At 41.0% G+C, this 23,605-nt stretch overlaps 1 protein-coding gene across 6 annotated transcripts in view; it reads right to left on the bottom strand.

Moving 5' to 3' along the window:
- Positions 1-22,984, bottom strand: part of FGFR2 (fibroblast growth factor receptor 2) — a 72,487-nt gene extending 49,503 nt beyond the window's left edge. For all 6 annotated transcript variants that reach the window (XM_044298937.1, XM_044298940.1, XM_044298938.1 and 3 more), the window contains exon 1: positions 22,774-22,984. The gene's annotated coding sequence lies outside the window, so the exon portion shown is untranslated. The remainder of the gene's footprint in view (positions 1-22,773) is intronic.
- Between the last annotated feature and the right edge of the window lie 621 nt (positions 22,985-23,605).

The raw sequence follows: 23,605 nt of genomic DNA, 5'->3' as shown, positions 1-23,605 counted from the left end.
AGAACTATAAAGGGGAAAAGAGAAGTTAATCAAGATGTCAGCCAGCTATTTTAGGATGGAAGAAAAGATCTTTAGATTTGTTAGCTCTTGCATGCATAGAACTCAAGTAAAAACCCAGGCTCTGCAGGTACTTCGACAGGCAATATTAAATTTGGTAACTACTGATGCCACCAGATGAGGTCACTTGTCACATTTAATAACTTGTCCTCACTGCTATCAGTAACGGAAAAATAAATTTTAATACAAAATAGCATACAAAAATACGACAGGGTCCTGACACAAAATGTCCCCCCATTAGAGCTGGTTCAGGCCATCTCACATGATCACCATCCCTTTTTTTAATCAGTTAGCGTGACCCTGATACTTCATTTTTGATGATGTGATGTATACGTAGAGGGTGAGCCTTGCCATATTACCACCACCAGTTGGATAACGGAAGTGGACTCGTTGAGTAAGGGTTGACATTTCCATGTAATACTGCTTGATATCAGCACTGTTCATGCACACACAGTATATTAGAAGTCACCAAGCGATTCAACGTCAAGGTATTATAAATGCTATTGATATTTGATTTCCTTTAGATCAAACTTCTCCATTTTGTCTTGTACAAAAAGTAACGGAAACGGACTATAAAAACGTTTAACTACTTAAAGGAAAACTCCCGCAGCAAGCCAAGAAATTCATATACCTCCAATGAAATACTCAACTTTTTATTGGAGTATCTCATTTTTACATGTAGTCACGTTCAGCCGCTATTTTTTTACGATGCTTACAAGCGGAGGGCGAGTGTCATGGTGTATGGAGTTCTGAAGGGAAAAGAGGAGTAATGTTTATATGTAAACCTTGGAAGAACAGCATCAGTCATGCTACCCATGGTCCATACACTCCATCAGAGGATTATGTACAAAATATAACATCTATGAGGCTACACATGGATGCAGCAGTATATATTTCTTTTTAGGCTACTTTCAGACTCCGTCATGGATCTGCAAAAACGGATCAGTTACAATAATACAACCACATGCATCCGTCATGAACGGATCCGTTTGTATTATCTGTAACATAGCCAAGATGAATCAGTCATGAACTCTACTCTATTGTGCCAGTGAAAACAGATCCATCCCTATTGACTTACATTGTGTGTCAGGACGGATCCGTTTGGCTCAGTTTCGTCAAGCGGACAGCAAAACGCTGCAGGCAGCGTTTTTGTGTCTGCCTCCAGAGCGGAATGGAGACTGATCGGAGGCAAACTGATGCATTGTGAGCGGATCCTTTTCCATCAGAATGCATTAGGGCAAAACTGATCCGTTTTGGACCGTTTGTGAGAGCCCTGAACGGATCTCACAAACGGAAAGCCAAAACGCCAGTGTGAAAGTAGCCTTAGGTCAATGCTTTTGTTTCTCTGAGGATAAGTGGTGACAAACGCTTATCCCTTGCTTTATGATGTCTGTAGGATAAGGAGTAAAGCTAAATACCACTTTTAATGTAAATGAAGATTTAGGTGTCTTAGTAGGTTGCATAAATTATGCAAAAGAGAAAAATATAGAAACAGACCATGCAGCTGCTATGGTGAATTTTGAGCCCTGGTTGGCCCCATTCTTGGTGAAGAGGACGCGTGCCCTGGTTGGCCCCATTCTTGGTGAAGAGGACGCATGCCCTGGTTGGCCCCATGGTGAGGAGGACGTTTGCAGGACTCGCCTATCCATACAAGTAGCGTTGTTAGCAGACAAAGGGAAGAGGAGACTGGCTCAAGTGTCATGGACAAGGTATAGAGGGAAGGGGGGGGGGGGGACACCAGGACCTTCTGTCCTAGATGGCAAGCACCATTATGGGAAGCCCCAGAGCAAAGACATCAGATTGCCAAATCTGGCCAACAGGAAACGCATGAGAGAAGGTATGGTATGTGCACCGTATGGACATCATTATCGACAATTCAACTTGTGGTTATAATTTTGTACACAAATCTGATATTCTGAAAAAATACACATACATTATACATAGATTACACGATATCTGCCTTGTAGATAACATGACGTATTATATGTGGCTGTCCATAAGCCTGGTGTATCTATTCCCCGAATAGTCAAAATACTAATTCTGCCCTGCTACATCTGCATGTATATAACTACAGATCTTAGCAACAGTCATGGACATAGACCATGTTGACACGTTTTCCCCATCAGATTGGATTTGTGCTCACAATACACAGTTACTTACAATGACTTTCCTGGGACACCTATATACAGATCTTCGCAGAAGAAGCAGTATACACGCCTCTCCTGAAGCCTCTGCTTTAGCCATGGAATACTAAAATAAACATTCCCCTATAAAAACAACACTTACACAAACATTCCCTTTATACAATCTCCTGCTGAAACTTGCCGCCTCCATAAAAACATATTTATGGCTTGTGCCAACAACTCAGACTGGGACCATTTTTTTACTTTCTTGACATGAAGGATTTTATTCCCTAACTTAAAGCTCTGGAAAAAAAAAAAAAAAAAAGGAGAAAGAGAGAGAGGCCCCCTGAGCTGAAAAATGCAATGCCGTACTCTGAGAGCATAAAAACTAAGAACAATTAATAGGGGCCAATATAATACAATATATATATATCAAATCTTCTGCAATACTTACATATGTCTGGAGCTGCTTTTTTCTTCTTCGTGTTTGCATTCTTGAGCTAATTTGCATAACTTTTATCCCATGCAGCATTGTTTTTTTTAAAAAATCTCTATATATCAACTGGGTCTCTTAAATAAGAAACCAGTGCCTGCCCTGACCTGTAGTAAAAGTAAACCTTAAAAGGAAATGGGTCACCAAAAATGTTTTTATCTGCCAGTTAAAGTCAGATAGTGAAACATATAATTTTTTAATCTAATTTTATTTTATGATTGTAGATTTTTTTTATTCTATTTCCTGAACATGATTATGGGGGCGGCCATCTTGCCTAACCTGTTCTTGACAGCATTTAGAAAATTGCTTTACGTCAGCCCCATGGTCCATAGACACAATGGTCAGGAGGGGATCTCATTGACTTCTATGGGAGAGTTTTCTAGGCATGCTGTGTGACCTGTGCAGAGGTCATTGTACAAGGATAAGCTCTGACAATCACCTATTGTGATCCTGGATCCTGTCTTATCTGTCATTCTAATCCTGCCTGTAATGATATCACCACTGTGTATAGATAAGCAGGTAACTGAAGAAAGTGATCTGTACAGACCAAGAAGTAACACCAATTAATAGGCTAAGGCTACTTTCACACTAGCGTTAATATTTTAGGGTATTAAGATCCATCATAGGTTCTCAATATTGGAAAAAAAAAAAGCTTCAGTTTTGTCCCCATTCATTGTCAATGGGGACAAAACGTAACTGAACAGAAAGAAATGCTCCAAAATGCATTCCATTCCGTTCTCATACCGCATCTCATCTGTCCTGGGATGCGGAGCAAGACGGATCTGTCCTGACCCACCATGCAAGTCAATGGGGACGGATCCGTTTTCTCTGACACAATTTCGGGTGAAATTTAACCATTAATGATATTTTTAGCCAACCAATGGCAGACCATCGGCCATGTTTGTACTTTTTGTCTGATAGGAGTTCTTAAGAAAGATCTTTCATCTATGAATTATCGATTATTCTTCTTTGCAAAATGTTTTTGAAAATATATGGCCATTTTGAGTGACTGTGCCAGTTATTATGAACTAGAAAGTGCATAGGCAAATGAGTGCTCATCTAATGATTGCTAATTCAACACTTGTTCAACCACCAAGCTTCTTCTAATATGGCTGCCTTTAAACTTAAAAGCATACACCATCTTATACAACACTACTTATCAACATTGCCAAGGATTCGATAGGACAAAAAAAAAAAAAAAAGAAAGAAAGTCTGATGTTTTTGGCACGCCTGTTTATGGGCTGTTTAGTATTGCAGTTAAGCTCTATTCATTTGACTGTGGATCAGCTGCAATTAGACACAGCTTATGGACAACCCAATTTTCTAGTCCTGGACAACCCTTTTAAATCCATCCAGTAACAGATGCATTGCCGACACAGTTCTACCTTTTTCCTTTTTTTTTTTTAAATCAAGTGTGCGGTTATTCCTCCTTTGGGCAAACCAATGGATGGGAACCTGTTCCAAAAGAACCAGCTTCTACAAAACTGGGAGAACTGTATCAAAACCTAGGAAAAAGGAAAAGTCGGGTAGTTGCCCATGACAAAAGCAGCAACCTAATTACACTTTATGGTCAGTTCCTTCAATGCCTTGTTCCAGCAGATGCTGTTTCATACAGTCTAACATATAACTGAATATTTAGTGTATTAACACAGTTTTCCCAACATCTAGTAAAGTATCACTTTTTAACATGAAGACAAATATTAAAAAGTTCCATTGACAACATATTGTTTATTGGTTTATTTTAATTATCTTTTATGACTATATTAAGATGGGGAGTTAATCACTTTGTCAGCTGAAGAACACATTTATTTACACGGTCAGGACACAATAGAAAGAACTGTTCCACTTCACCGAAACATATACTGAAAGCAAGTTTATATTGGAGACATGTAGTAATGCCCCGACGTAACGGCATGGAAGGAAAAATGAGGCAATTAATTCTAATTGTAAGAACCAACCCACATTCCAACCGCCAAGCACACACACACACACCTCCACAAACACACAACATGCTTCAGCAGACTACCACAAAAGGCACAAAGGCCTGTGTGTTACAATAGTCAAAAGCTTCTTTTGTGAGAAGGTGAAAGGAAGAAACGTTTCGGAATGTAAGTGCCCAGGTGGTTGTGTTTGTTGACCGTTTCTGGAGACTTGGCTTTTGTAAGCTATATATGTTAATAGAACTTTATCTTTCAGCTTTCTCCTTGGTCTTATAGAAAACTTGGGAGAGATGCTTTGTGAAGGACATGAATTGAGTAAACCAGCTTACTGTTTGCCTTGTTAAACAATGATAAATTTAAAAGACCATATCCACAAACATGTAGAAAAGAGCTTAAAGAGGATCCCCTGACATGACTGTTTTAGCAACTACTTGTATCCTCCTTGTTATAATAATTCTGGAGCATCTTTTCTCATGACTATGTTGTGCCATTCCTTTATTATTCCTGATAGAAGTTATGAATAAATTACTGGCAGTTTCCAATGAAGGTCCAGATGGGTATCACCAGTTGGACGAGTGCCCCTGCACTATCCAATTAGTGCTGCCAAAGTGTACAGGAACATACCCCCAACTGGTAACACCCAGCTGGACCTTCATTGAAAACTGCTGTAAATTAATTAATATCTTCTAGAAGGAATAATAAATGAATGGTTCAACATGGAGGCATAATAATACGTATTACAGAACTGTTATTATATGTAGAATGCAAAACAGATATGTCGGAGAAGTGAAACCCACGCAATGTATGTTAAAGGTCAAAGAAAGATTCTGGGGAGGAAAATTTTTTGCCTTTAATATTCCAGGATCATCCAAGTCTGATAGATCTAAGTAACAATTAAGATGATCACAAGTAAGGTTTCTGCAGCTCTTTAGACTTGTGTGTATAAATGCTGGCACTAGCTTTTTCCCTTAAGATTTTATAAATGAAGGTTTACACTCGTCTAGGTTTAAGTTTTAGCATATTTGTGTAGACTTGTTTAGTTTAGGTGATGCTAATTTAGGTGGTGTTTTCAGAGAGGTCCTGTTAGAAGCCACTTGGATAAGCGATGAAACATCTCCAAGATTTATAAACAACTAGATATTATTGTAGGTGTTCTCAGAAATTACGTTTCGTTTCCAGCTCTGCAGTGGCTTGTAGCAGGAAAGACACCGGTCAGTACACAGCTTTAGAAATCCTATGCTATGTTAGGCTACTTTCACACTTGCGCTTGATCGGATCCGTTCTGAACGGATCCGATCATATTAATGCAGACGAAGGCTCCGTTCAGTACGGATCTGTCTGCATTAATAACTTAGAAAAATTTCTAAGTGCGCAAGTAGCCTGAGCGGATCCGTTCAGACTTTCAATGTAAAGTCAATGGGGGACGGATCCGCTTGAAGATTGAGCCATATGGTGTCATCTTCAAGCGGATCCGTTCCCATTGACTTACATTGTAAGTCTGGACGGATCTGCACGCCTCCGCACGGCCAGGCGGACAGCTGAACGCTGCAAGCAGCGTTCAGCTGTCCGCCTGGCCGCGTGGAGGCGAGCGGAGCGGAGGCTGAACGCCGCCAGACTGATGCAGTCTGAGCGGATCCGCATCCATTCAGACTGCATCAGGGCTGGACGGAAGCGTTCGGGTCCGCTCGTGAGCTCCTTCAAAGCTCACGAGCGGACAGCAGAACGCTAGTGTGAAAGTAGCCTTATTGGTATAACATAAAAGTGAAAAAATAAAGGATAAAACTACATCAATTTTCATTGACTCGAAGGAAATGGCAATTTGTTTGCTGTTGTCTGGGTCACTGATGAACAGAGAGAAGAAAATCGAGCATTGATAGCATCTACCAGAAACATCAAAACTCTAATGGGTGTATTAGACACCCCAATGCTGCAAGCGATTGTCAGGAGGAAAGCATTATATGTGGCGATGTCCTATGCAGCATAGGGAGGAGCGATCGCTATGCCATTGCTCGTCCCCATGCAGGACAGTGGTGTGCCGGCGATGAAAAGATCTGAAAGATCTGAATTGCTCGTTCATTGGGCAATCAGAGGAAGTATTAAACTACCAGATGGTGACTAACGAGCGTTACTACGAACGCTCATTAGCAATTATCAGGCACAAAATCTGCCCATCTTAATATACCCTTAAGATATAGACGATACAAAGTCGTACCTATTTGGTTTAGCTGTTATTTCTATGAGGTGCTTGAGGAACCCCTTAACTTGTGGGTAAATAAAGATTGGACAGGTAAAAATCTGAAGTCTTGTCCAATCCCACTTTATTCCAGGTCTCTCAGTCGATGCATACCATATAGACAAATCCAATTTGTGCATCATTTTATCCCTGTCTACATGATCATTGCTTTTTTTCTGAATTAGGTAATTTGGAAGTTGAGGTGCAAGGCAAGCAAGCATGGCTACCAAGGTAGATTGACAAAGTTATCATCTCAGCAAGTCCAGGACTATAAAATACGATTTTTTGTGTCTTTGTTGATGACATAATGGATCTACGTGCAGTTCTATCCACAAACAATTTTATGTCTTTAAGAACTCCCATTTGTAATAACAGAGGACCAACTAGTTGATTTTTGGATATGTTTTACGGTCAATAAAACAACTGACTGTAGGTCCAAGACAGAAGATGCCATATACTGCCATATAAAGTATGCTTAACCAGCTAATTATGTAGCAAATTAGCACTGATGTTTGACAATGTCACCCACAAAATAGAAGCCTAAGAGGAAGAAGATATCTGTAGCCTGACCCTGTGGCCTGGAAGCAGAACTTCTATATAGAATAAGTAAATATATATGTAGGAGTATTAGCAGTTACATAATTATGTTGCAACCAGGACCTTCGAGATACAGAAGCACACATTGTACAATGACTTATTCTTTTTTTTTTTTTCGACGGCCTGAAAACACATCATTGTTTGTCCCCAAGCTGGATAAAGGTTATCAAAATCTAACTTGGCTGCCCTCAGGCATCAACCCAAAATACGTAGAATTGTTCCCCATAACAGTACTATCTTTTTCACTACAAGAATAACGGCAAAAGGCCCTATTACACCTGCAGATAATCGGTAAGATCATCACTAACAAACGTTCGCGTGAATGCTCGTTAGCGATAACCTGGCAGTGTAAGGCCTAGTTCACACGAACGTATGGCTTTTATAGTTTTTTGCGGTCCGTTTTTCACGGATCCGTTGTTCCGTTTTTGAGTTCCGTTGTGTTTCCGTTTCCGTTCCGTTGTTCCGTTTTTCTGTATGCCATGTACAGTTTACAGTAATTACATAGGAAAAATTGGGCTGGCCATAACATTTTCAATAGATGGTTCAGAAAAAACGGAACGGAAACGGAAGACATACGGATGCATTTCCGTATGTGTTCCGTTTTTTTTGCGGATCCATTGACTTGAATGGAGCCACGACCCGTGATTTACGGCCAAATATAGGACAAGCTCTATCTTTCAACGGAACGGAAAAACGGAAACGGAAGGCATACGGAACACATTCCGTTTTTTTTGCGGAACCATTGAAATGAATGGTTCCGTATACGGAACACAAAAAAACGGCCCGTACACCCGCAAAAAAAACGTTTGTGTGAACTAGGCCTAATACTGACCCCGATTATTTGGAGTCTTTCAACATGTTTAAAAAAATCGTTTACTGGTGGCAGATCATGCCGTGCAAACAAACAAAAAATTCAGTATAGGGACGAGCAATGGCATTAGCGACCGCTCGTCCCCATACTGAGGAGATCGCTGCATGTAATAACAGTGGTCTCCTCCGTTAGCGAGAAGGCGATTGCCAGGATGGAACGCTTCCCTCCCAACGATCGCCTGCTGAAACTGTAGGTGTAATAAGGCCCTAAGTAAGGGTCCTATTACACAGGCAGATGAAGCAAGCAATTGTGTAGAAGGAAGCGTTCCTTCCCAGCAATCACCTGCTCGCTAGCGGAGGAGACCGCTGCTATTACATGCATTGTAATCATTGTTTGCCAGCAGCAGATCGTGATTACACGGCATGATCTGCCTTCGACAAATGAGGATTTTTAAACCTGCTAAAAGATTCCAATTAATCGGGTAATCGATCATCGTGTAATCAACGGCAGTATTACACTTCCGGATCATGGCTAACGAGCGTTCATACGAATGCTTGTTAGAGATGATTTTCACGATTATCTTCAGGTGTAATAGGACCTTAAAGGGGTTCTCCGAGAATTAAAAACATGAAAATACTTAAATATTACTTTAGTATAAATATATTCCCAAATACCTTTCATTAGCTATAATGATTTATATTGTCTGAGGAGCAATCATTAGGAGAAATAAAATGGCCGCACTCCTATTAGTACACAAAACCTGTCCTAATCACAAAAGCAGGACAAATTACTTTACAACACTGAGCTAAAAAGCTGCCTCATCCTTCTCTCTGCTCTGCCTGTCAAGGATTATGATCCTGAATAGAGATGAAGAACTTCAGCTGAATCTCTGTAGGAATGGAGTTCATGAGGCGACATGAAATACAGAGAAGACTGTGGTAATGGAGATTGCGTACGAGTGCTGCAGCTCATTATCTACACCCCCACTATCCTCTCTGTACTTTATGTCTCCTAATGAACTCCATTCCTACAGAGATTCATCTGAAGATCATATTAAACTGTATTCAGGATCATAATCCCTGACAAGTAAGAGAGGAAGATGGTGCAGCTCTTTAACTTGTTCTCCTGTTTAAGGCTACTTTCACACTCGCGTTTGGTGCAGATCCGTCATGGATCTGCACAAACGCATCTGTTCAGATAATACAACCACATGCATCCATTCAGAACGGATACGTTTGTATTATCTTTAACATAGCCAAAATGGATCCGTCTTGAACACCATTGAAAGTCAATGGGGGACGGATCCATTTTCTATTGTGCCATATGGTGTCAGTGAAAACGGATCTGTCCCAATTGACTTACATTGTGTATCAGGACGGACCCGTTTGGCTCACTTTCGTCAGAAGGACACCAAAACGCTGAACGGAGCCAAACTGATGCATTCTGAGCGAATCCTTATCCATTCAGAATGCATTAAGGGCAAAACTGATCAGTTTTGGACCGCTTGTGAGATCCCTGAATGGATCTCACAAATGGAAACCAAAACGCCAGTGTGAAAGTAGCCTAATTAGGACAGGTTTTGTGTCGACTAGTAGGATGGTGGCCATTTTATTTTGGCTAATGATTGCTCTCCGGACAAAACGAGCCATTATAACTAATGAAAGGTATTTGGTAAAATAAAGTCATCATGTTTGATCTTCTACAACATCCACACTGGATGGCATGATCCTAGTGCATTAATGATGTTCCTATTGGCGGACTATGGGCTTTGATTTTCTTCACTAGTTATTCTACATCTCCAATATCTTAAGAAAGGGAAAGCTTCAGACAGAAGGCTGCAATTAATACAACTATTAGTCCATAAATACAATACAAGTTTTACAGACTTGCAGGTCTTCTTGTTCAGGAATTGTAAGTACAGTGCTAGATTACTCAAGGCTACATGAAACATGACCCTGGTCTCTGCAGATTGTGCTCGAGCAGGTTACTGGGTCTTCAGGTTGAAAAGGTTGTTTGTCCAACTCTTGCAGATGTGGATTAATATACATATAACATCTAGGAACGTGCACTTGTTCCGGGGAATACAAGCTTGTAGATTCAATTCAACCCAGGAGTTTCTAACTAAGGAGTGAAAGATATCCTTTATATGAGTAGAAGGGATTTAATTTTTTATATCCGATAATGCGTAATCAGTATTCTAGCTAATTTATCTTAATTTTTAATAGGCTTAAAGGATTACGTCTTTATTCGGTACAACCATGACCCATTCATTGTCAAGTGTTTTCTAATAATTGAATTCTCTGTATTATATACAACAATAACTCCCTTCTACCAGCTCCTTACATAAGGTTTAAAGCTGACACACCACCTAAGTGCAGCGGAAGCAGCCACTTTCTAGGTTGAATCAAGACTAATATTGTAGTGATCTCATAGGTTTCTAAAAAAGCAAGTGGGTGGAGAGTACATCAGCCCAAACTTCATGATTCCCTCTATTGTGTGTAGGTGCTAGACCCAAATTAGGACCAATTATGGAAGAAGCTGCTAAGATGGACATAGATTAGAATATTGCTGTTTTGTAAGAGGGGTATGTGGATGTCTGGCAATGTCCACATCTTGTATCTTGAGCCAAAAAAGGAGCCACCTGGGGAAATCCAAAATGGCCAACCCAATTCTTTATGATTTCTAAACAGTCTAAGATAAACCTGGCTATCAGAGGCAAAACATGAACAATGTAAATTCTGTAATAGCCCTCCCCATTCTACCATGTGCCATTTATTATACCAGTGTCTTCTTATGTGGCAGAGGAGCCATTGGGTATCTTCAAGCACCGATGTGATCCTTTTGTTCTCCAAGGAGAAAAGCTGCCGACAGAAGTGTCTGGCAGCAGATTTCTCCTCTCTCCCCATGGCCTACAGAGACACGTTCAGCCAAGCTGGGATGGGAGATATAGCCGTCAGCCAAACAATCGACATTTATTGAATGTACATGGCCAGTTTAAGAGATAAATCTTGATAGAACCTGTATTATTTCTGGAGATTTCATACATAGTGAAAGGATTGGCAGAAATGTGAATGGAAAATTGGAAACCAGAAGAAAAATAAAATTGTTTCCTATGGCTTCTTTCCTATATTGATGTTCATGCATTCATCTTTGATTTCATGCATCAATTTTTAACCATTGACCGATCAACATAATCTCATGTTTTCTTAGCAATGCACATGGAAATGGAGCTTGTAATGAAGATGAAGAAAATAGATGAAGAAAACAAAAAACTACTAGTCAGTTATCAAGGGCTTTCCTCGCGCCCTGCTGCCTGGCATCCATTACTTGTTACATATTCCATTAAGGAATCATTTACAAATGCATGTGTTACCATTGGCCAAGAGAACGGAAACATGTAGGATACCTCCATAAAGTTCTAACATGAGGCACTTTGTACCTCATCCCTGTTCAGGGTCCGTAAAGTCTGCATCTAGATTTTATACTGTATACAGCAATGACAATACGATATATAATAGTAAAGGAGGTCGGGCTACTTTGAAGTAAGGCAAAGTGCTCTCCAAGGCGCCCGTCCATAATTGCTGACTGCACCTAATTAAATTTCTGGCTCCAAGTTACCACATCATTCATGACTGCAAAGGCAGGTCTTTTTCACGCGACTGTAAATTTTAATTAACTACACAAAACCATACAGCCATGAGTGGTAAATAGGCTGCTGTGTTTTTCTATTGTTCTGCTCACATGGAAATCATTGCTAAAGGTTTTACAAAACCTTTCAAGGCTCAGCAAGCCAGTTCCTCGAATGGTTCCAAGAGAAGAAGGAACTCAGATTTCTATCTTCCATATGTAACATCTGCTGGAGCAGCCTGCGACACATGGCAGAAGCATACCCACATCAATGTGCTGGCGGCGGCTACAGCCGCGAGAGCAGAAGGATGTGTCCCATACCATGGGCAGAATACTCTTTATATATATGCTTCTTTATACCATAGCCTGGCTTATTAGATCCCATTAGCTTCAATAACTACTTCCTCCAAGGTTCAGATTTGTGAATATATTAGGAACCTACATAAAAAGTCATTCTGTACAATATCGGTATTATTTATATCACTCCGTTTAGCCTTCTAATAAAGAGGAGTGGTCACCTCTCCTGACATGTCTATTGTAGTAACTAGTTGTATTCCCCATGTAAGAAAAATTCTGGAGCATCTATTCTTATGACTATGTTGTACCATTCATTTATGATTCCTGATAGAAGTTATAAATGAGTTACTAGCAATCTGCAATGACGGTCTAGATGGGTGGTACCAGTTGGGGGTGAGTCCCTAGAGAGCCTGACATTATCCAATCAGTGCTGCCAGTGTCAAACTGTGCAGGGACACACCTCCAACTAGTAACACCCATCTGGAGCTTCATTGCAAACTGCTGGAAACTAATTTATAAGTTCTAGCCAGAATAATAAAAGGAATGGCATATCATAGAGACATAAGAATAGAGGCTCCAGAGTGGTTTTTACATGGGGAATGCAAGCTGTCAGGAGAAGTTAAAACTATATTAGAGAATAGCCTATAAAGTGATATGCCATAATGCATTGATAGGTTCACCAAAGGTGAACCTACACTCTAGCTATTTTCAATTAGCTCCAATAGATGAAGGTCATCAGCACTTTGCAGGAGATATCTGCTCTGAGGTCTGATACCATATCAGCAGGCTGTGTTTGTAGTGTCTGATGTTTTTACATTCTTGGTAATGTTAATATAGTAGATCTGCAGAGATAACATGTGCACAACAGAGAGGTTTTCTATACACGAAAATGTGTGTGACTGTAGTCTCTTTTACTGTCTAATTTGTCTTAATTGGCTTGGGCATTCGATGACATGTGAGTTGTGGTAAGGGTGTGTTTACATCATATTTTTGTCCCATTTTAACGTATACACGATGTATACCGTACAGTGTCATCAGCAACATAGGGATCCATTGTGGAAAAAATTAATAATATATACCTTTTTTTTGCTGGACTCCTTTTCCCAACATATATGTAATGTATGTGAACACAGCCTAATGCATCTCTTGCATGGCCTAAATGCTATCCTATAGAGGGGGGGGGGTAAAAAAAAAATCTCCAAAATGCCACGATTTTAACATGACTCTCTTAGTAGTAGTTCAAGCCATGATTGTCACATGAGAAAGGCGGCACGTGTTCACCTCGCATAGGTACATATTACAAGGCCTATTGCCATATTGTAATGGAAAGACGCATTGGGTTAGCCTGGCAACACACATGCCATTTTTGTTGCAGTTTTCAATGCAGTTTTTTTTCACAAGTATTCGTCTCTGTTTTATATTTTTTCCATCTTTTTGGATCCATTCCTGACTTTGGTTAAAAAACTGACACAAAAACTGCATGTGTGAAGCGTCATCCTCTGAGAGCACAGGCAGCCAGCAATGGCTCCATCCAGTGGTACAGTCTTCCTCTTCTACTGTCCTAAGTCCGATACCATAAGGCATTGAAGGAGAGCTTCAGTAACCCAACAGTGAAGTAGCTATTGCAAGATGTGATCCTGCTTTGTGAAGACACAGCATTATGTCACCATCTTTCTTAGACCAGTAAATGTGCCTAGAGTATGAAGAACTTCTAAAATAGTTTTCCATGGACTGGCCAAACCGATGCTCTGTTAAATCCTACCACAAAACATGTACAAACTTCTTGGTTGCAAACACTACCAGCCTGGACTAGCCCCATTCAGGATGAATATCCTCATCATTTCCTATCATCACTTGCAAACCCAAATACTATATATCGGGGCCCTGGTGTAGAGGCCATTCCGGGTCCAACCACCTAACGACCAATGACGTCACACATGGTAGTAGATAACGAGGATGATGGTACATTGGACTAGATCTACAGAATGGACCAAAAAAGTGTTTTTTGTGGATGTTAAACTGTGATTCTCTTTGTACCGCGCTGCAGAGTATGTGGGCACTATCTACAGGGCATAAATTCTATAATGTGATTACATAATTGAATGATAATTATAGTATATAATCCGGGATGGACTGGGAACTTAAAGTGACCCTGGAAAATCTAAAATGGTCCCATGTAGACTGGTCCAAATTGACAGAAGGCAGGGCAACACAACTGGAGGGCAGCAATACCACGGTGCAGTACGAGATACTGTCCCATCAGGACCAAATATCACAGTGCAGCACAAAATACCTCCCAGAAGCTGCTGTATGTGGTGGTCATCACCAGCTGCCATGTCTTGAGGATGGCAATGCAATTGAAATCAGGGCACTTGCAGTATCCAGCCAGGTACATAAGTGCCTTAGGTTCACAACCTTAAAAGGGGTTGTCTGGGCTTTTAATATTGATGATCTATCCTCAAGATAGGTTATGAATATTAGATCAGCAGGGGTCCGACCCCTGGCACCCCCACCGATCAGCTGTATGAGGAGACGGAGCGCGCAGCGCACATGTGCCGCTTCCCGTCTCTCTTCCTGCTCTCTGCTGCTTTGCCATAGACAGCAGCAGTGAGCAGGAAGAGAGGTGCGCGCCGTCTCCTTATACAGTCTCCCGCCGATCTGATATTGATGACCTGGCCATCAATATTAAAAGCCTGGACAACCCCTTTAATTAACGCCATAAGTGTCAGATAATTTTGTACCTGACCAGCAGCCTTGAGCATCAGCCCACCGGGAGATTTCCCTGTAGGCTCTATGGCCATTCAGCCTCTCTATATAATAGCACAACGTGCTTACAGCTCTCCTATCTTGCAGGGGAGCCAATGGGTATACCAGGTTTTGGGGGCCAGGGGCTTTTTTTCCCTAAAATATACAGATTATTATATTTTTTTTATGAAAATCACTAAACATCACAATTTATCTGTCTCAGGAAAACTATTTCTGCAGTCACGTGTACTTTGCACGGTATGTGTGAATCCATGCATTCTTGCGGACTGCTTCTATTGAACGTGCAGCACAAGGATTTAGTCAGCATTTTGTTTTTTATGAACTGGCTTGGAATAGTCTGTAACTGCTACTTAAACCTACAGCCGCCTCAAGCTGCCCTAATTGCTGATTCTTTTCCCCACTCAGTTCGGGGGTCTGTTTTATGTCATCCCCAAATGCCAGTTCCATGTCTACCAAAGAGCAGAGCTCCAGTGTGAAGCTGTCAACCTGCCAGTGATTAATGACACTCAAGCACAGGCTGCTAAACTCACACCGGGACAAGCAGAGGCCTGCAGCCACAATCACCAATTCTCTGCTTTCTCGCCGTCCCTCGCCCCGCATGTGAGCCCTGCACACTGGACAATGCCAGAATGACTTGGCTAAACTTAGGAAACTAAACAAGACCAGGGAGATTTGGCAGAGAAAAGCGCCAAATACCTTCCTAGCAGCAAAAGAATTGTGACATTATGGCCCCTTGCGGGGTGGTCCGACAAATAATAATAAGCTCATATTGTGCTGGTCTTAGAATTACTTAATACTTCCGCTTGTTCCTTAGTGTCCATGTTAGCACTAGAGCAAAAATAACAGTAAATTTATTAGCAAAATATGAATGCAGCCCCACATAAAGTAAGTCCCACCGCAGAATGCACGAGTGCGGACACTGGGCTCTTTGTTGAGCATCAGCTCGAAAAACATTAATTCCCAAAAAGGTTATATTATTGTAACCCGCATGTTTTATTCAATGTGATCTATGCTGGATTTATGAAATCTCTGTCATGACAGATGTGTGGTGGTCAGATAATCATATGTGGCAGAAGAACTATCTATCAAGACAAAACCTGGGGCTGGGTAACCCAACAGGACTAAAAATGTGCTCTGTCCCTAACATTTTGGATTGGTTATATTGATTTCTAGGAAAGGTCTTATTGTTGGACCATTAAAAAGTCAAATTCAATGGACTGTTTGGGTAGGTTCAAACAGTTTTTGGGAGACAGATTTTCCGACAGGTTTTTTAGCTAATGCCAGAAGTGGATTCGAAAGGAATCACAAATATAAAGGAAGGACCTACACTTCTTCCTGCTGGATCCAATTCTGGTTTTGGCTCTAAAACTCAAAGGGAGATCTGCCTCAAAACCTTCTCCAAATAACTCCACGTGAAGCCAACCTCTGGCTACTGAAGTCGACAATATTTCATTTCTTCGTCCATATTGTTAAATATAGAAATAATGTTATATCGGGCTATATCTTGTTCTTGTTTTATAACATGGCGTTGGTAGACTCTGAAGATACCCGATATCTACTAAGGCTTCATGCTCATTACCGTATTTTTACCATATTACCGTATTTTTCATCCGCAAGCTATCTGCATTTTTGTGGTTAACACACTGATTGATTTCTATGGATACTGCTGTATGTTTTTCGAATTTGTGTGAATGCTTAGAAAATTATAAAACGTTCTATTCTCGTCCGTATCGAGGAGTAGAATAGTCCTTTCTGTTGATGGGAGTGAGAAAAATACAAAATACACACAGAAGATATCCACATTTTGTGGACCAACAGGTCACCAGGCACATGACCCAAGGCACGAGGTGCTAGAAACTCCACTAAATAAGAGTATGAAAAAATACTGTTTTGGGGAAAAACAACAGAGAGCTTACCAAAAACTGTACAAATATTTTGGATACTTTTATGAACACATTGCCATTCAAAGCTATTCAAGGAGAATTTCATGCAGGTGACGCTAGAAGTAACATGCTTATTACAGAGTTAAAGCGGGTTCCTCCAGGAAAGTAACTTGTCTCGTTTTAAATAATACATTTCCAGCCCTGAGGGGGGCGCTGCATGACACATCATATAATCCCTATATCGCTTGAAGTGTCCCTTTACGTGTATAGGAGGATCTGAACTCCATTGTTTCAAGGACATTTTTATGTATATTTCTTTATAACCCAGAATTTTGATCAAATTGTGAGGGGAGAAATAGAGAAAAAGTGTGTCCTATTCCCTCTATGGGATCTGATCTTCATTTTGGGTACAAAATGAAGAATTCATGCAGAAAAATCACCATCTAAGTCCTCATGTATATGGCAGGACTTGCATTTAAAAATGCCTCCATATTAATGATGCTTGTATTGCTGGACTACCCATAATCATGGACAGTTGGTTGGTGGTTTGGAGGAAATAAAAAAAAAATACCTTGAGGGTGGGTTCAGACATAGGTTCTTACTAGAATGTTTGCGCACATGTGCATTTTTGTGGCCTTTTTAGCACCTGCATTGTTTGGTGCATTTTTTGTAGTAAAAATGCCAGCTCCAGATGTTTTTCTTTTGCCAATTTAGTGGCTCTTTTTGGATCGCTGATGTTTTCTAAAAAATTTAAGTATGCTGAAGCTTTTCTGGCATTTTCACATCTTCTCTATTGGGAAAAAAGCCAGAAAAAATGGTTTACATAGTCATTTAGAAAAAGACACCGCTGAGCGAAAAAAAAAGCCATAAAAATTGCATGTGGTATGGAAGAAATGTGAGCGGTTACTGTGCCTTTTTTAGTGGTAAAAAAATACCAGGGCAAATTCATGTGTGTCTATGTAGGGGCCCTTACTGCTAACATAAACCTGAGCTTAAGCTGGCCATACACATTCAATAGCTATTGGCCGATTCTTGTCTCTCCCATACATACACGTACATGTTCGACTCGCCGAATGTGTCTGTGTAAACTATAGGGAGCACAGAGAAAGTTGCAGCCAGACAGTTCTTGTGGCGGTTTATCTCACTGGAGAACAGAAGGATCGGGTGAAAATATTCATTTTGCCCGATCCTTGTCTCTCCCGACATCTTCTGTGAGAATCAGAAGCTCCCCACACATTAGTGTGTTGGTCAAACCCACCGTTCTCTCTGGCTTTGGCCGAAAAAAGTATAATATGTATGGCCAGCTTTATAGACCTAGCATCAAATTAACTCACCTGGCTATCTCCCATGATATCTTAAAAGGCCAAAAACCTCCCAAATTACCTCACAGACTACAAAAGACCTGACCACATGCAATGTAAACAACAATTGTCTGACTAGAGAATGGGATGGCATAATGCAATTAGTTTATAAGGTGGGAGTGAGGATTTTAGCACCTGGAGACCATTACTGGATATTTGTTTACTTCATTTTCACTTTCAGGATGAGATCTTCAGGGAACTGGGACAATTTACACATCCCAGTCACTAATCCATCCATCACACCTCTTCCAATCTGGCCCTTCAGATAGACCCTGACCTGAGAAGAAGGGGGTTGGGGGTGTGAAGGAGGGGGTGACTATCCATAGTTTGACTAACATATACAAACACAATGACAGATTTCAAGCAGACACATCTTTTTCCTAATGGGACTTAACCACGAGGCACCTCAAGCCAAGGAAATGACAAATGTAGAAACAGCTAGGGAATTTCAATGGTCACACATGACAAAGTGGTCTTGTATACAATATGAAATATGAACACACGCGGTCACAAGCAGACAATGCTCTGCTCTCTACTAACACCACATGTCCCTCAGGGAGAGGGAGGGCCTTCCTCGAAACGTGTTGCAAGCCTATGTTTTAACTCATATTTGAAATAAATTCCCTGTTTACTACAGTAGCACAGTACGTGATCACCTCCTTTTTTATCCCTGTATCTACATACTCTATTAAGTCATCGTTGATCATGATCAGAAATGCAGCTCTTCTTCCTCCAGAAACAGCACCCCTCTTGAACACGGTCTGTGTTTGGCACATTGGAAGCGTATTGGGCTGAGTGGCGATACCAATCACTGCCCATGGACGACAGTGGTGTTGTTTCTGGGTAGCCCATGAAACAACCCTCTAAAGACAACCCCCTAAAGATGTCATAGTCAATCGTTGATTTTCTTTTCCAATAGACAGTCCATAATAAGGTCAATGGTAGACAGGACTGTTGCTTATTTTACCTTCCCTCCAGTTTTGAGGCAAGTAGTAGCTTTACTTTTAGATGAAGCCTTGTGGAGCTGGAGTTGCAGTAAATTAAAATATCTGACATGGACAATTCAGTTTCTGATTTGGGTCATTTACCCAGTTTTGAAATTATAGCAGATTTAATTGAGACATTGGAAGGAGACAAAGAGACACTAGGTTATTGAGCCTCTCCACCCCTGATCAGGCATTGTTTTCTTTGAATAACGACATTAGCACAATAAAAGTCTCTCCGTTCCATGGAAACAATTCATCAGCCGCTTTTGTATAGTGATCATCAATGCTACTGTCTGCAATACAACTGTTCTTTTGGGGGTGGGGGCACACTTTGAGGGAATTTTCATCTAGTTTTCAGTCATTTTAACTTAAAATCAATTTAACAACCCACTGTCTGTTTATGATAAAGCTTAGTGACAATCCAATGTAGCAGCTATAAAGACGGCCATATTGATAATTATTCACATTTCTCATAGCTGAATGGGATTTTTGCAGCTTGACGGAAGAGGACAACTGAAGGACTGGGAAGACAAGTTAATTAGCCACAAACCAATGCCCCGCCACCTGTGGAATAAGAGGCTCATGGTCAAACTAGAGGTTGTAGTCCAACTCCAACCCTTCTGATGAAAGTAGTCCAAGGCAAGATTATCAAAGCCGCCTTTGAAGCCATTATTGCTCGATGCAGTTATTAGCACATATCAATTAACAGAGCATCTCTAAGCAATGTCTGAGCCAGTTTGGAGTTTCTATTCTCTCAACGAGGCCATTCTTAGGACTTCAAGCAGCTACTTTCTATGGTAGAAATCCCAATTATAAGAACATCCCGTCTCATTAAAACGGCACCTTCTTTACACAACTTGTCCCACTTTAACATAGCTATCTCTAAAGTTCTTTCAATGCTCCATGTAAAAAGGAGTTTAACCCCTGCTCACCCATTAATACTAAATCCCTAGAAGGCAAAGCGCCTTCATCGCCTTGAATTGCGCTTACAAATCCCATATACAATTTCTCATTTTAGCTCCAAGAAGATCTGGCCTCCTCCCTCAACACCCCACCATAGATATTAATTCTAAAGCCTTGCAGAGATCACAAAATGTGTCTAATCTGCATTTTAATTGGCATTCTGTGAAGGCATGGGAGGGAGGGGAGAGCTGCCTCTCTCACTACTTACAATCAAGGAGCTTTTGCAACTCCCCATTATAAGTTACAATGCAACCTGAAAACCTCTACAGCGATTACATCCACTTCACTTTACAGGTTAAGAATGCAAAATTTCACACGAACATACAATCATACTCCCCAGATGCCAGCGCACAATGTACATTCACCAGGCCTGGCACAATACGCGTTTCATACAAAAGAAATCTAGATTTTTCTCCAGCAAAACAATCTGGTCTTACGGCTTGGAGAGTACTGATAATTACTTTAATTAGATAGCACTCCCCCCCCCCCCCCTCACCCTTCCAAAACACTTCAGATTCGAGCATGAAAGGACCATTTAGAACCCTGTAGGAATCCAAACACAGGGCACATTCTAAGCAGAAGAATTGCAGCAGTTGGCATATGTTACTCAACTCCTGAGGTGCATCATAATTAAGTCACTGCAGTGTTTAGATTACTGGAAGACAACCTGTGGATTTCTTATGGCTGTTTATCTACAATACTCAAGCTGGCCAACGGGATGGAGAGTCCTCTTCAATCTGACCAGCTTCCAATTTTCTTCTCTACTGGGAAAGGGGCATCATACAAAGTTTTCTACAACTTTTGCCATCATGGCAAATACCATTCCCGTTCATTGCCCAACATGAATTTTTGGGACAACATCAAAGCAAACACTACAATGGTGACCACCAATGAGAAAATTCTAAAATCAGATCCAAAGTTCCCACCACTCTTTTCCCTTGAGCAGAACCAACATTTGCACCATAGACGCAGCAATTTTACTGGTTTTATTGTTAATAATAATCTATGGATATCTTTAGCCTCATAGTTAAAGGCTGGTTTAAATATAGATATATAAACCTAATTTTAAGAATATTACATAAGGTTGGTGGAACTTTCACTACTGGAGCTCTATTTGGAGTGTAAATAGTTAACCAAACCGTGATTGCCAACTTTCTCCGTACAGAAGAGGAATCCTTTGTTATAAGTGAAGAACATAAAAGGCCTCTCAGAGAAAATAGGTTTAAACTGCACAGGGATGTAACATTCCTAGCAGGCCCCAGACTTGAGCGAGACCCTATAATTCTCCCATACCTGCCCCCCCAAGACTGTGTAAATCTGTCACTAGTTAGGACACTTTTATAACTAGACAGGTCTAACCTATTCAGGGCAAGGAACTTTTATTTACCTATTGAATTGAAGAATGCAAAGGCTGGAGCGCCTTAAAGCATTTAACCCCTTCCATCCCAGGCATGGAGCCGAGAAGCACAATGTTGATGGTAGTATTAGCAAGACTACAAGCATTCCAAGAGGCGCTGCAGCAGCAAATTTTCTTGTGGCTCTAGCTGCCCATGCATGCCTCAGTTTCTTGTATGATATGACCTATAGCGAGTCCTGTATTGATAATCCTTGTACGTAAAACCATCAACAGGTTCATCGGATGGGTTTGTGAACTCTCGATTGACCGCCACACAAGGCACATTGAACAGACCGGTAGTGAATCTTCAGCACGTGTCTATGAATAATCTGCATCGTTACAAGGTTATAGAATACTTGACCGATTGGAAACCAATCATCTCCAAGAGTCTACGGACAACTTTACCAAAAACACAAACTTGTTTGCCAGTCAAACATTTCCAGCCAGTCCCATAGGATAAAATATAGATAATACACAAAGGCAAACCCAGTGAACCAAAGATCTAAAGCGGAGTCTTAATACAATGACAAAACAGGACCTCCCCATTCCTATTGTTCCACTTTCAACAATTAAGGCTTATATCGCCCACGTGAAACAGACAGGTTAGCGAATACGGGGAGATTAACCCTACCTACGCCACGCTCAACTGTCACACTTACTCATTTGCTTATTTTTGCAGTAAATACAAGAATTAACCAAAAAGGCAGCAATAAGCGATTGCCCTGTAAGCGATACTGATACAATCCCAATACTTTGTTTACACATATAGCAACGTTGTAGCAATTTCAAGAACACATCTCATTTGTACACGTGTTTAGTTTTCCATATGATAAATCAGTGTCAATGAATGACAGTGTTTATTATATAAATGTTCAGAATCATTTCCATCTGATTAATGCGAATCTGATCATTTACTTTGTGTACATGATCAGACCCCATTATTATTATTATCCACATTTTGTTTTAACATTTGCAAAAAAATAACAATATATCTTAGGGAATATTAGTAATTATATACCTATATTAACCCCTCCATGGCCTCGCTCTTTGTATATCGCCTATTTAACCCCCTTATCAATCATAGTATTACATTGAATTCAAGTAGATACACAATAAGCCAATCAGTGTCATCCTGGAATGGATAAACCTGGGGGGGGGGGCACTGCCAGAACTCTTGGCCAATGGCACATAGGGGGTAACAAGTAAGACGCAGCGGCGCAAATGACTTTTTTGGCATTACCTGCAAAGACTGTGGTGTAAAAAGATCCCCCTGTCTTGCAGCAGGCGTGTGCCTGGCAAGACGAAACACAGAGGTCTCAATAACTCTCTGGGGATAGATTCGCAAGTTCAGTTCTAGCAATCAGGAGAAGTAATTCCCTCTCTCCAAAAGCTGGGCATAGGGATCCCAAGGAAGCACAGTCCGGGGTGTGTAATCCTCAAGCAGCAGGACCCAACAGCAGTAGTGAGTGAGGTTCAAAAGAGGGGAAACAGCCAGATCCCCCATCCAGGGTGAATGAGTGAGGTCAGCTCAAGTCCTGTGTTCTTTTCTTGGAAGATGCAAGAGTCTTTTTTGAACCTTTGAAAATAGCAATCCAAGGTGCAACCAATCCACAGCAATCAGCGCAAGCATCCCCCCAAATACCAGTGTATTGTATCAACTCCACCAAAACAGCAAACAGAGCCACATAGGTAAGAAATATGTGAACTTCCAAAAGTGAGCAGAGAGGTGAGGTGCAGGCAGGCAGCCTGAGTGTGAGGAGCAATGGAAAGTGGAGGAGCCTTCTCACTCCCCCTCACTCATTCAGGCACATTCCCAGCCCTTTCCTCCTCCATGGGCACTCCTCTCCGTCTGAAACTGAACTTCTAGTCCTCCCCTTGCCAATCCTCTGTCCCTGCTTTTGGCTTTCGGCAGCAGTCTTTTCTCTGTATCCCTCCATCCTTATCCCCTCCTTCTCTCTGTGTTCCAGGGTTTGGCACACCTCACTGCACAGAGGGATGGTTTGTTTGTATTGGAATACTATGCTATGTGCCGCTCTGGCTCTTTTTCCGTCTCCTTCTCTACTTCTTTCTAC

The sequence above is a fragment of the Bufo gargarizans genome, chromosome 6 (genome assembly GCF_014858855.1).
Source record: "Bufo gargarizans isolate SCDJY-AF-19 chromosome 6, ASM1485885v1, whole genome shotgun sequence".
Taxonomy (NCBI): domain Eukaryota; kingdom Metazoa; phylum Chordata; class Amphibia; order Anura; family Bufonidae; genus Bufo; species Bufo gargarizans.
Note: the sequence above shows the minus strand (reverse complement) of the source record. Positions and strands in the feature narration are given on the sequence as shown.